Below are 11,837 nucleotides of genomic sequence, written 5' to 3' on the forward strand. Positions count from 1 at the left end.
TTGGTTGTTTTATAAAGGGCTTCTTTCTTCACTGGGCACTCATTCTCTCTCCTGACATCATGTGAAGAGGGTCTTTGCTTCTCCTTCACCTTCCATCATGATTGTAAGATTCCTGAGGTCTCCCCAGCCATGCAGAATTGTGAGTCAATTAAACCTCTTTCCTTTATAAATTACCCAGTCAGGTATTCCTTCACAGAAGCGTGAGAATACACTAGTACACCTGGGGAGCAAGTCCAAGGGTGAAAGGCGAAGCTGAGAGCAGTTACCCTCCAGCTGGAGGCACCCCCCACCCCCCACATAGGTGCCAAATGGGTAACAGCTGCCTGTCTGGAGCAGGTGAATCGTTTTGCTCCCTGCGAGCTCAGGCTCCAGAATGGCTGAGCCAGGGACTATGTCCACGAGGCACCCTCCTTCCCATCTGCCAATCAGAGTTAGTGCTGGAGGAGACCGGTCTGACCTCAGCTCTGCCCACATGGCCCGGAGCTGTTGTATCCAGCAGGATGTGCAGGGTCCGACCCAGCCACAGAGCATCCCGGCAGAGGAGCCTGGGCTGCTGCCCTCTAGCCTCCTGTGGGAGAGGCCTTTCCCCCCAGCCAAAGGGCAGCAGAGAGCTCCAGCTCATGGAAAACCTGTTCTCAGCAGCTAACTTGGGCCTGTGGGCCACTCAGGGTTTAATTTTGTCCCTGAGTTCCCAAGGGTGATTCAGGCAGGATGAGATTGAGCCCTGGAGGGGACCAAGTGACTTGGCTAGACAATAGAGCCAGTGACCTCCAGGAAAGTGCAGCTCAAGTCCTGAAGACGGCAGGTGGGGAGGAAGAGGTGTGATTAGTGGATATCTACTACTGAGTCCTGGGATCTCATTTAATCCCCCTAACAACCATGGGAGAGAGTCATCACTCCCCCATTTTCAGAAGAGGAAGCTGAATCCAGAGAGTTGCAGGGCTGCAGCTGGGGACCCACAGCATTCAAGGAACAGACTGGGATCATCTGACTCCATTGCCCGGGCTGGAAACTGGATGGGGTGGTGCTAATTCGGATTGCACATGGGTGGTGTCTTCAATAAGGAAGACAGCATCTGCACGGGGTTCGAGAAGCACACCCCCAAGCGGGAAGCCCAGGACCAGGTAGGCACTCCCACCAGGGGCAAGGTATTCATGAGAGACAGTCCTGGGCTTCACAGGCCAGGGCTTCTGCTGTGGAGGGGTCCTTACCAAGGGCTGAAATGGGCAGAGATAGTGGCTAAATCAGACAACTTACCAGTCGAGGATGGCTGGAGATTTGTACGAGGGGCTGGGTTTACAACAGAGGCTTGCAAGGAAGGCTGAGGTCATAGCTCTGCCCATTCTTTCTGTCCCACTCTTCTGTCTTGGCTACTCTTGCCTGAAGGAAACCCCCAGCCAGCTGCAAACAGCCCAGTGTCCTGCAATGGACTTTGCTCCTCAGATCTGCTAACTTGGGTGACACCCTTATGAAATCCTGCTGGTGCCCCCCTCTACATGCATGTGGGTGTTGGAGGGAACAGGGCTAGGGTTAGGCCTGGTGGGGTCTGGACACAGCAGGAGACACAGGAGGGGAGGCCTCCAATGCCACCCTGAGCCAAATGCAGGCAGCCCTTTGCCGGTCCCTAGGGGACATCGCTGGATAATGGAGCCTCACCCTAGTGGGTGTCCCCCTACATGTAGAGTGCCATAGCCTGGGAGGCTGCCCTGCCCCTTCTCTCCCATCAGAGGCATATGGGTTCTTCCCTCACTCTGCTCTCGATAAATGGGGAACACTATCCTCTCTCCCTGGGACCTGGCTTGGCCCCTCTGAACTGGGAGGTAAGCTGGGGGCTGGTTCCTGATTGCTCCAGAGCAAAGGCCCATTTTGAAGAAGGAAGAGAGGACGTCTCACTCTTTCCCTGGATCCTCTCCTCCCCTTCCATGGACACTCCTTTCTCCCTCCCAGGACCTGGGGCCTTTGTCTGGCTTCCCCCATGCCTTGCTGTCTGCCACTGCCCATCCCCCTTCAGAACACTGCCCAGGGTGAGGATCAGACTCTTGTCTGTCCATCTTCATCTTGGTTATTTGAAACCCAAATAAACCGATAGCAAGAGGCAGCCAGGGCTGGGAGCCAGGATGCCAGGACCGCAGGGGTGCTTATTTTAGCGGATGATGTTCCATTGCTGGGTTGGAGTCCGCCCAGGACTTGGCACTGACTCACAGCTCAGCTCCAGGGGGCTCTTGGCTGGCTCTTCCTCCACCACTCTCTCCTTCCCTCCTTCTGGAAGAGGTGTCACTGTCATAGAAACATGTGCTGGTCTTGGTTCCCCCTAGACCCGACTGGGTATGGGGCCCTGCAAATGGCCTCTCCAGTACATACACGCACTCCTTTATTCCTGGGCATTCAGGCTGAAATAAACAGAGAAGGATGTCTGGAAGGGAGAGACATAAAGTGTGTGTGTGTGTGTGTCTTTGTAGCCACCAGCCAGGCTCGGGCTGGCAGGCAGAACCAAGGCCCTTCCCAGTTCTGCCCCAGGGGCCATGGCCTTGAGTGAGCACACATGTCCAACAGTTAAGGGAATGACCATCTCTTATGTGCCAGGCACTGCTATAGGCACCGACACACAGCAGTGAACAGAAGGACCAAGTATTCTAGATGGGAGAAACAGGCAACACACATATGGGAGATAAACATAGAATAGGTCAGCAGGGAGGATAATGCTGGGTGAGGGGGTAGAGTAAGGGAGGGCAGGTTCTATTTAGGCTTGGGAGAGTGAAACCCACATTGGTGCCAGGTGTGAGTCCTGGGGCTTTCCTGTGGTGGCCACATTCTTCTTCCCACTCCCTTGCAGGTTGATCAGTTGCATAGTTTCTGCCTCTGCATTTTTATTCCTCTTCTATTCCCTTTGTTTCCCCACAAAAACCCTCCCTGGAGGGCTGTTCCCAGGGTGGCCTGTGAGCCTTGTGCAAAGTTAGGGACCCCGGAAAGGCTCCAGAGATCACTGAGGCCAGGGCTGCTCAAATGCTCACCGTAATTTGTCATCAGGGGCGTGCAGATTAAAACTGCAACAAGATGCCACGGACGCCCATCAGAATAGATAATATGAAAAAAGATGGAGGTTGGGTGTGGTGGCTCATGCCTGTAATCCCAGCACTTTGGGAGGCTGAAGTGTGCAGATCACCTGAGATCAGGAGTTCGAGACCAGCCTGGCCAACATGGTGAAACCCTGTCTCTAATAAAAATACAAAAAAATTAGCCAGGTGTGGTGGTGGGCACCTGTAATCCTAGCTACTTGGGAAGCCGAGGCAAGAGAATCGCTTGAACCCAGAAGGCAGAGGTTGCAGTGAGCCAAGATCTCACCACTGCACTTCAGCCTGGGCCACAGAGCAGGACTCCATCTGAAAAAAAAAAAAGGAATCTACCAATTGTTGGTAAGGATATGGAGTGACCAGAACTCTTATGCATGGCTGATGGGAGTGCAAACTGACACAACAACTTTGGAAAGCCATGTGACAGTTTCACTCAAGTTGAACAAAGGCCTAAACTCTGACCCAGTGATCCCCATCCTAAGTGTATACCCAAGAGAAAGGAGTATGAATATTTACCAAAAGACATGTACTAGAATATTCATAGCTACACTCTTCATCATCGCCCAAAACTGGGAACCACACAGATGTCCATCAACGGTAGAATGAATAAACTGTGATATATTCAGCATGGAGTACTACACAGCAATTAAAATAACAATCTACAGTTCCATGAAACAATATGGGCAGGTCTCCCAATGTGTTGTTAAATGAAAGGAGACAATGATTTCATTCACATGAAGTTCAAAGGAACCTGTCCTGCTAGCAGTCAGGAGAGTGGTCACCCCTGGCAGGAGGTGGTGGGTGGTAGGGTAGAGGCTGGGGCTTGTGGGGAAGGGGAGCTCTTGGGGTGCTTGCAATATTCTACTTTTGATTCAGATGTTGGGTGTGTCCAGTCTGTGAAAATGTACTGGGCTATACATTTGTGAAAGTTGTACTTTTTTGTGGGTATATTGAACTTCAATAAAAAGTTTTTAAAAATTAGTCCTGTTTGGGCCTCGACACAGATGATTTAAATCAAAATCTCTGGGGTGGGGCAGGCATAGGTAAGTGTAATATGATTCTAATGAGCAGCTAGGGCCAGATCCCAGCACAGATCTCTTTCCGCTGGGTCACACTGCCTGCCCTCCACAGGCTCCAGTCAGGTGCTTGAACGCTGTCCCCACCTTTGTCAGGAGAGGGTCTCTGCTTTAGCACATCAACGTCTGATCCCATGGGGCATGGTTCCCACTGGCATGGTTTTCAATGTGTGAATTATTCTGCTCCCAAATTGCTGGGTGATGTCAGAGAAGTCACAGAACCTCTTGGGGCCTGAACTAGTGAATGAGGGCTCTGAACATCAGGATAGCCAAGAGTCCCTCCAGTTAGAGGGATCACAATACCCCCGTAAGACAGAATTTCAGCCAAAAGAAGCTTCTGGTCTGATAAACCCAAGAACTGGGAAATGACTTGGGAATATATTCTTTTGTAAAGAGTGAGGTGAAAAAAAAAAATCAATTTGAATCTGTTTTTCTTTTTGTAAATGGAAACAAAGACAAGTGGAAAGTCAGAAAAAAGCTCATGGATCGCACACGAGAGCTGAGGAGCATGCAGCTGAGACCACAGTGAATATTTGGTGACTGTCTGGGTTGACTATTACTACATATCAAACTACCTCAATCCCCAGTGGCACGAAACAACCGTTTTATCATCGCTTGTGGTTTGTGGGTCAGGAAGTTGTGGGTGGTTTGTCTCTGCTCCACGTGGCATTAGCTGTGGCAGCTTCAGATGGAGGATCCACCTCCAAGAGGGCATCTTCACCCTCTGTCTGGTGCCAGATGCTCCAGGGGCCCTGGGTGTTGCTTGCTTGGGCTTCCTCACAGCATGGCAGCTACAAAGCATCTCATGACCTAGCCTTGGAAGTCTCAGGACATCATTTCCACTGCATTCTATTGTTAAATCAATCACTAGACCACCCAATATTCAAGGGGAGGGAAGGAATACAGTCACCTCTTGGGTGGAGTTTGGGGTGTGCATGCGTGTGTGTGTGTGTGTGCATGTGTGTGTGCCCACGCACAGGCACGCATGCATGCCTACATGTGAAGGGAAGGAATGGATGGCAGCCACTGTGGAGATAAGCTATTATGTTGGTGCACCAACCCAATACCAATGTAAGTTGATGAATATCTTTCTTTCCCCTGGTCTTCAACTCATCCCGGTCTTAGGAAGCTTGCTGCTGCCAGTAAGCGTCCACAAAACTCAAGACAAAGACAGGATTGGCCTGTCTGTTGACAGTCACAGAGGGAATTATTGAAATAGACTCTAGGAGGACACCCTTGTGAACGATGGTCCATCTTGGTAAGAGCTGGGCCCTACTGCCCAACTAGAAACTCAAATCCAATCAATTACCTAAATAATATTGCCATTTTTTTCCACACTGTAATTGCTGGAAATTTTGAAAACACAGAGGTGGTTTATTAACAGGAAGCATTTCCTTCTAGATATTTTTCTATGCACACTTGCACAAAAGAGGGAAGCTTTGTCTTTTCCACTTAACATATTGTGACTGTTTCCCTGTATATTTCATTTTAATTTGATAAACACTCTGCTGTTTCCCCACAGATTTTGTTCCAACTTCATCACTTTGGGAAAGCCACATGTACTTTTGGATACAGTTCGGATTTACCAGGGACTTGGAGGGGCAGTAAACGTGGGGAAAGGCTTGGTCGTGATTGAGTAAGACAATAAACCCTATTCTCCCATTTAAGAGTGGACATTGGGGTCCTCAATTGTGGTCAATTTTCTGATACCTCTCAGTGGCCTGTGGTTTGGCCCCTTCTGTGGAAAGGCTCGGATGGGAATGTGACCCAGTGAAGGAGGCGGGGCCTTGGCTCATCCCCTGTGGCATACTTGGTCTCCTTATCTGGACACTGGGGATAACACACCCAGCCTGTCCACCTGACAGCTGTCCTACGGCTCAGATGAGGAAAAGAATGTGAATGGGCTAGGCGAGGTTTTCATCCCTACGTGATGCACCCCGGCAAAGGTCCTTCATGCTTGAATTGACAGCCCTGGCTGAAACCCCACTGCTGAATTATGAGCATGGGAGGAGCCCAGAGGAGAAGAGGACACAGTGATGCTGGATTCCTTGGTATGGGGACAGGGGAGAGAAGTCCTCATCCCGAGGACATGTCTGCTGGTCTACAGGACAGTATGTATCCAGGGCACTCTTCTAGCAGCTTCTTCCCAAAGGAACCACTATCAGCAACCTAGACCTTCGGGAATTTTTCCATCCTCCTTGTGGGGTTCCTTGTTCTGCCCCAACATTTGGATCGTAGGAGATATAGCTATGGCTAAAAGCAGTGGTCTTTGTGTCAGACATAACTGGGTCAGATAAGCTAAGCCATCATTTACAAATTGTGGCACCATAGACAAACCATCCAACCTCTCTGAGCCTCGGTTTCCTCATCTGTCATATGTGGTGATGCTTGGAAGGTTGTTGTGAGTGCGGCAAGATGATGCCTTCATGTTGCAATCAAAGTGTGTCCAGCAAGCCCCCATCTTCTGCTATCCACCCCCACCCCATGGGCATTTTCTGTGCTCTGTGACTCTTATCGACAACTTGGGTCTTGATTTTCTAAAGCTGAGTCCAAGTATAAGACTCGGGATCTGGAGTCTGAGTTTCTCTAGCTCTGTTGACCACAAGAGCTTTGTCTGGAATGAGCGGGTAAGGCAGAGGGCAACCTAGTAAGGGCCTTGTGTGACTATGGCCCACCTTCCAGGTTGGAATGGGGAGGGGCAGGTGGTGGGCAGGAAGCAGAGGAACCTGTGTTTTGCCTCCAGCAAGGAGCCCAGGAAAGCAGCCCGGCCTCGGGGAGCTGTCTCACAGAGGCCACTGGAACATCGTACCAGGGAGGAAACACCCCCAAAAGTAAAAAAAATCTGACAGCCCCTTCTCTGCCCTTCTCCTGCACTCCCTCTATAGCACATGGGTCTGGAAGGGACTGAACCTGAGCTAACTCTGAGGGGCCACCCAACCACAGTGGTCTGGGAAGACTGTCCCAGCTGGGGTGATGAGCAACTTGACAGGTACCAGGGAAGCTGGGGGACTGCCTGGGGACCACTAGTGTCCCTCCTGTCTTTAGCACCAGTCATACCTCCAGAACCTTGACCCAACCCCATGGCACCTTGTATATTGAGATGTATTTCCTTGTGGAATATTCAAAGTGCATGTAAAGGCATCCTGAGGTTTCCTGAGTTTTAATTGCTGAGAAATCATGCTGTGGCTGTCATAAATCCCACATCCTCCAAGGGGAATGGGCCACTGAAATGAAAATGATTCTCCACATAGAGGAACAGACCAAGTCATGTTTCTGGACCCCCAACCCTGAGACATGAGATGTGAACACACAGGTGGGAGCATAGGTGCCTGGCTGAGTCCCATCACATCCCGGACGCTCAGTGCGTGTGGCTGTGTGTGTGTTGTCTTTGACATTCGACCTATTCCAGAAATGGGACATTCTTCCCTAGACCAGGAGGAAGGGCTCCCTTCTGCTGTGTATCTCTGCCCAGGGCTTGCCCGTATGCCTCTCTGTTTGTTGGCTCATTTGTACCTTGGCCCTTTGTATCCCCAGCCCCACCCCACAGTATCCAGCAGCCAGACACCTGGTATCCCCAAATGCTGCCACAGGTTCAGCACCGAACCTTGATTTCTCCAAAGCCCTTTTACATCAACTCCTTCATCTCCTCTCTCCCCCACTTCCCTCCTCTTTCACTCCATCCTCTTCCTTCCTGCTGTCTTGCCTTCCCTCCTTTGTTGCCTTTTCTTCTCCTCTTCCCCTTTCTTCCTCCTCCCCTGCTCCTCACTTTTTGTCTCCCAACTCTGCGTCTCCTCATCCTCTTTCCCTGCCTCTGTCTCTGACCCACTGCATCTCTCTCCTGTTTGGCTCCCTCCTGGGTAGTTCCAGAAACATACCCATATATGGCCTCCATGTCAAGGATCACAAATGATGACATCACGTAAGGGCCAAAGCTCCGGGATCCTCTCTGAAGTGAGAGTCTGTATTCGATGCACCCAGAGGAACGGAAGGCAGGATCGCAGCTTCCTCGGTGCAACCTCCAAACAGGAAATCTGAGATGCATAACATCTTATAGTTTGGCTTGTCAACGTTGGTCATGCGGTGGCCCCAAAATAAACTCCCTGCTTCAAAGGAGAGCGTTTCAGAACTGCCTGGCAGAGCAGCCAGAAGCTTGGGGCCAGGGCAGAAGGAAAACTCGGGGAGCATGTTCTGAATTCAGACACTCTCAAGAAAATCCTTTGTATTACCCCTGAATTGTACCCTTGTTTCAGAGCCTAACAGGTAATGCATGCTTTCAACTTTCTTATATAGATCTTGCAAAAGATTGTTTGGCTGGCTGGGATTTTCAGCTGCAGTACTTACTGGAAACCTCTTGTAGTCAAACTGCGATGTTGCTTTTCCCTCTCTCTCGTATTTTCTTGAGTTATACAGCATGCTGATGACTTTCGTTTTGGATGCAATGAACAGAGACTCAGCAATTTGCACGTACTTATCCATTCTTCTGGGGGACTCTTGCTCAGAATATCACTCTGCTGTGCACTTCTAAAAATGGAAATGCAAAAGGAGTTATCAATGATGCTATTGTTGGGTCTGTACGTAGGTCTTGGGCAATATCTGTCAGACAAATGACTTTCAGAAATGCTTTCAGGTCAGGCGCACAGATAGAGGTTTTCATGAGTGGGAGTTAATTTAATGTAACTGTTGTAGAGTGCCTAGGCATGCATGGTATTGTGGGAGACCATAGCAACCAAGGTGCCATGGGCTCTGCTTTCAACTGTTTGGGGTTAGGAGAGGAAATGGAGGAATGTTATTTATGTGAGATCTAACAAAGCTGTGGAATGCAGGGACGCAAGAATACCATGCGTGTGTGTGCACATGCATATGCATGACGCATTTAAGGAGGCCATGGCCTTTGAAAGGATAGGTGGGATGCCTCAGGGTGGAACCAGAGACCTCTAGTTGGAGGAGCAGCTTGGGCAAAGGCAGGGAAGTCAAGGGACCTGGGGTGATGGTAGAAAGTGAAATGTGGCTCTGGCAAAGGGTCCTGCACGTCAAAAATGGGGGTGAGGCTGGAAGGGGAGGCCAGAGGGAGAGGCAGATGCTTCCAGGCCAAGCAAGAAGTTGGAACACTTCCTGAGAGTTTTTGAGCAGAGGACAGCACACACATAGCCACACGCATTGAGTATCCATGATATGACGGGACACAGCCAGTCACCTACACTGCCACCCGTGTGTTCACATCTCAGGCCCCAGAATTGGAGGCCCAGAAATATTACTTGGTTTCTGGTACCTGTAGGTGGAGAATAATTTTCATTTCAGTGGCCCATTTCCCTTGGAGGATGTGAGATTTGACTTCGGTGGCTCTTTGGGAAGCCAGGGGTATGAACTGGAATGAGGAGGCAAGGAGGCTGGTGACTCCAAGGGAGGGCAGGTAAATGAGGAGGGCCTGAAGCAGGGCAGAAGCTGAGCTCCTGCACAGGACAGGAGTGCTCTTCTAAAGATAAGCTTGTTTCGTGAGGTGAGGGCTTGAGGGGGCTCCGAGGGGCACAGACAGATCCAGCTGGGGCCAGCACCCCCGCCACAGCCCTGAACTCTGCCTGGGCAGAAGCACCATGAGGCAGCCAGTGGCAGATGCTGGAGGCGCTTCCAAAACAGTTGGACAGGTCCTGACAGCTGATGGCAGGCCCATGTGCTGCACAGTGTCCCCAGAAGAAGCTGGCAGCGGCTCCACTGGGCGCCATGGTAGTCTGCGTCATCTGTTCTTGCACAAACAGGCCGGGTCATGAGTGCCTTGTGGTAGTAGGGGTGGGGGACGCTGTATAATCCACCCACAGTGACCTTACAGTGACAACACAGGCCATACCAGCAAGCATTCGTTGAACACTAACCCAAGCATGTGTGCAGGTTTCTCTCATTGACCTCTGTCAAGGCAGCCATGAGTTACAGGTGATTGTTACTCCCATTTTCAGGTCTGGAAACAGGTTGTGAGAGCTTAAATGTCTTGGTTAAAGCTGGACGGCCGTAAGTGTTGGAGTCAGGAATCTGACCTCTTGGTCTGCAAGGTCCACATTCAAAGCCACAGTGTCCTGTGGCCTCTCGAGGTGCTGTGGCAGTGGTAAACAGGACCATCATGCACCCAGGGGAAATGTCTCTGGCACAGTCAAGACATCATAAGGTGCCCGTATGTTGTGGACAGGCTAGATCCAAAGAGTCTTCCCCAAGGAGGCACAAAAATATCTCTGGGTCCGCCCAGTGTCCTTCCATTTCTTCGCTGCAGAGGGTCAGTCTGCCCACAGGAGGCGGCTGTCGCAGGAGTGGCTTGTATCTGTGGTTCTCTTTCCTTAGCACCATCTTTTGGAATAATTAATGCCCAGGAATATAAATGAAGTTATTAAGAGCTTTGTGGTTGAGAGGAATGTTTTGGGGAGGTGGTGCTGAAATAAAAGTAAATTGATTCCTAAACTGCCTGTTTTTTAAAAGAGTGGGACATAGAGGAGTAAAAAAGGAGAGAGGAAAGCAGAGACAAAAGAAGAGAAAGATTTAAATAAAGGCGGAGTCAGGGGAACTTAGAGGAGAGAGGATAAAAAAAGGAAAAAGCACCTCGCCGATTTGGGTGAGATCTAGCTTAAAAGATTTCCAGCCAGCCCTGCAGGTGAGGGGGGCTATGGAGGATTCCCCCTGCCCTGCCTGAGCCTTCCCGCTCTGCTGCCTGGAGTTAGAGCTTCCAGAACCCCCATGTATTGTGCCACTAAGGAACCAAGGTGAGGGTTCACCGTCTTTGGGTGCCCAAAGGACAGAACAGGGCTAGGTGGGCTGCACTAGGACAGGGGTGCTGGGGAGGCTCAGAGGTGGACTAACCAGCCCCGTCCACCCCGTCACCCCCACCTCCGGTCACTGGCACAGATGACAGAGCCTGGCATTTGTAGAGCCCAGGCAGAATATGGGTCAGGGACCTGGAGTCCTGTGTCCTGAGCTGTGAGTGTCTGAGCCACACAGATGCGGGCAGGGGCCAGCCTCTGGCAGGGCTAGGAGGCAGCAGAAGGGCCCTTCACTCAGGAGGTAGAGAAGAAGGTGACTCATGGGCCTGGAGACTCAATAGCTCAGGGACCCAAAGAAGTAAACTGGAAGCTTGGCCTTTGCGGGTGCTTTTCTCAGCTGGTGGTGTTGGCACTGCCGCAGGTAGTGGGCATTTGGGCCTGTGCAGAGTGGATGCTCATTGTTGCAACAGGGCACTTTCCACATAAAAACGGGAGGTTTCTCTTCAGTTTTTCCTTCTTCCCTCTCTTCCTCTCACCATCATTCTTGCTTTCTTTTTGTAGTGGCATCGTCAATGTACATCAATAAGTAAATAAACTACCAAGACTTTTCGTTAGGGTCTTAGACTATTGGGGAGAGATTCACCCAGATTTGGGTCAGCAAGAGGCGCTCCATTTCAGATGGAGCCTCAGTCTCCTCCTCTATACAATGGGCACAGAGAGTCTCCTGGCATGGGAGCAGAGCCAGCTTTGGACAGGTTCAAATCCCTGGTTGTCACCTCCTAGAGGGTGATGTAGGGGCAGTCAAACCCCCACTCCATTCAGAGGGGAGAAGAGCCCTGTCTTGTGGAGTCAGCTGGGCCTGCAGCCCTGAGCGCACCTCTGGAGTTCCCTCCAGCAGCTCCAGCCCAGCCTTGGAAGCCACAAGGCCCTGACTTGAAAGCCTGGAGCTTGAA

The 11,837-nt window shown here is 50.8% G+C and overlaps 1 protein-coding gene across 2 annotated transcripts in view; it reads left to right on the plus strand.

Moving 5' to 3' along the window:
* Positions 1 to 8,049: 8,049 nt before the first annotated feature.
* Positions 8,050 to 11,837, plus strand: part of ASB2 (ankyrin repeat and SOCS box containing 2) — a 42,767-nt gene continuing 38,979 nt past the window's right edge. Inside the window, exon 1 of one of the 2 annotated variants that reach the window (XM_033191497.1) lies at positions 8,050 to 8,407. The gene's annotated coding sequence lies outside the window, so the exon portion shown is untranslated. The remainder of the gene's footprint in view (positions 8,408 to 11,837) is intronic. The other variant, XM_033191498.1, reaches the window with a different exon arrangement.

Source organism: Trachypithecus francoisi, unplaced genomic scaffold, assembly GCF_009764315.1.
Source record: "Trachypithecus francoisi isolate TF-2019V2 unplaced genomic scaffold, Tfra_2.0 Lachesis_group3, whole genome shotgun sequence".
NCBI classification, from domain to species: Eukaryota; Metazoa; Chordata; class Mammalia; order Primates; family Cercopithecidae; genus Trachypithecus; species Trachypithecus francoisi.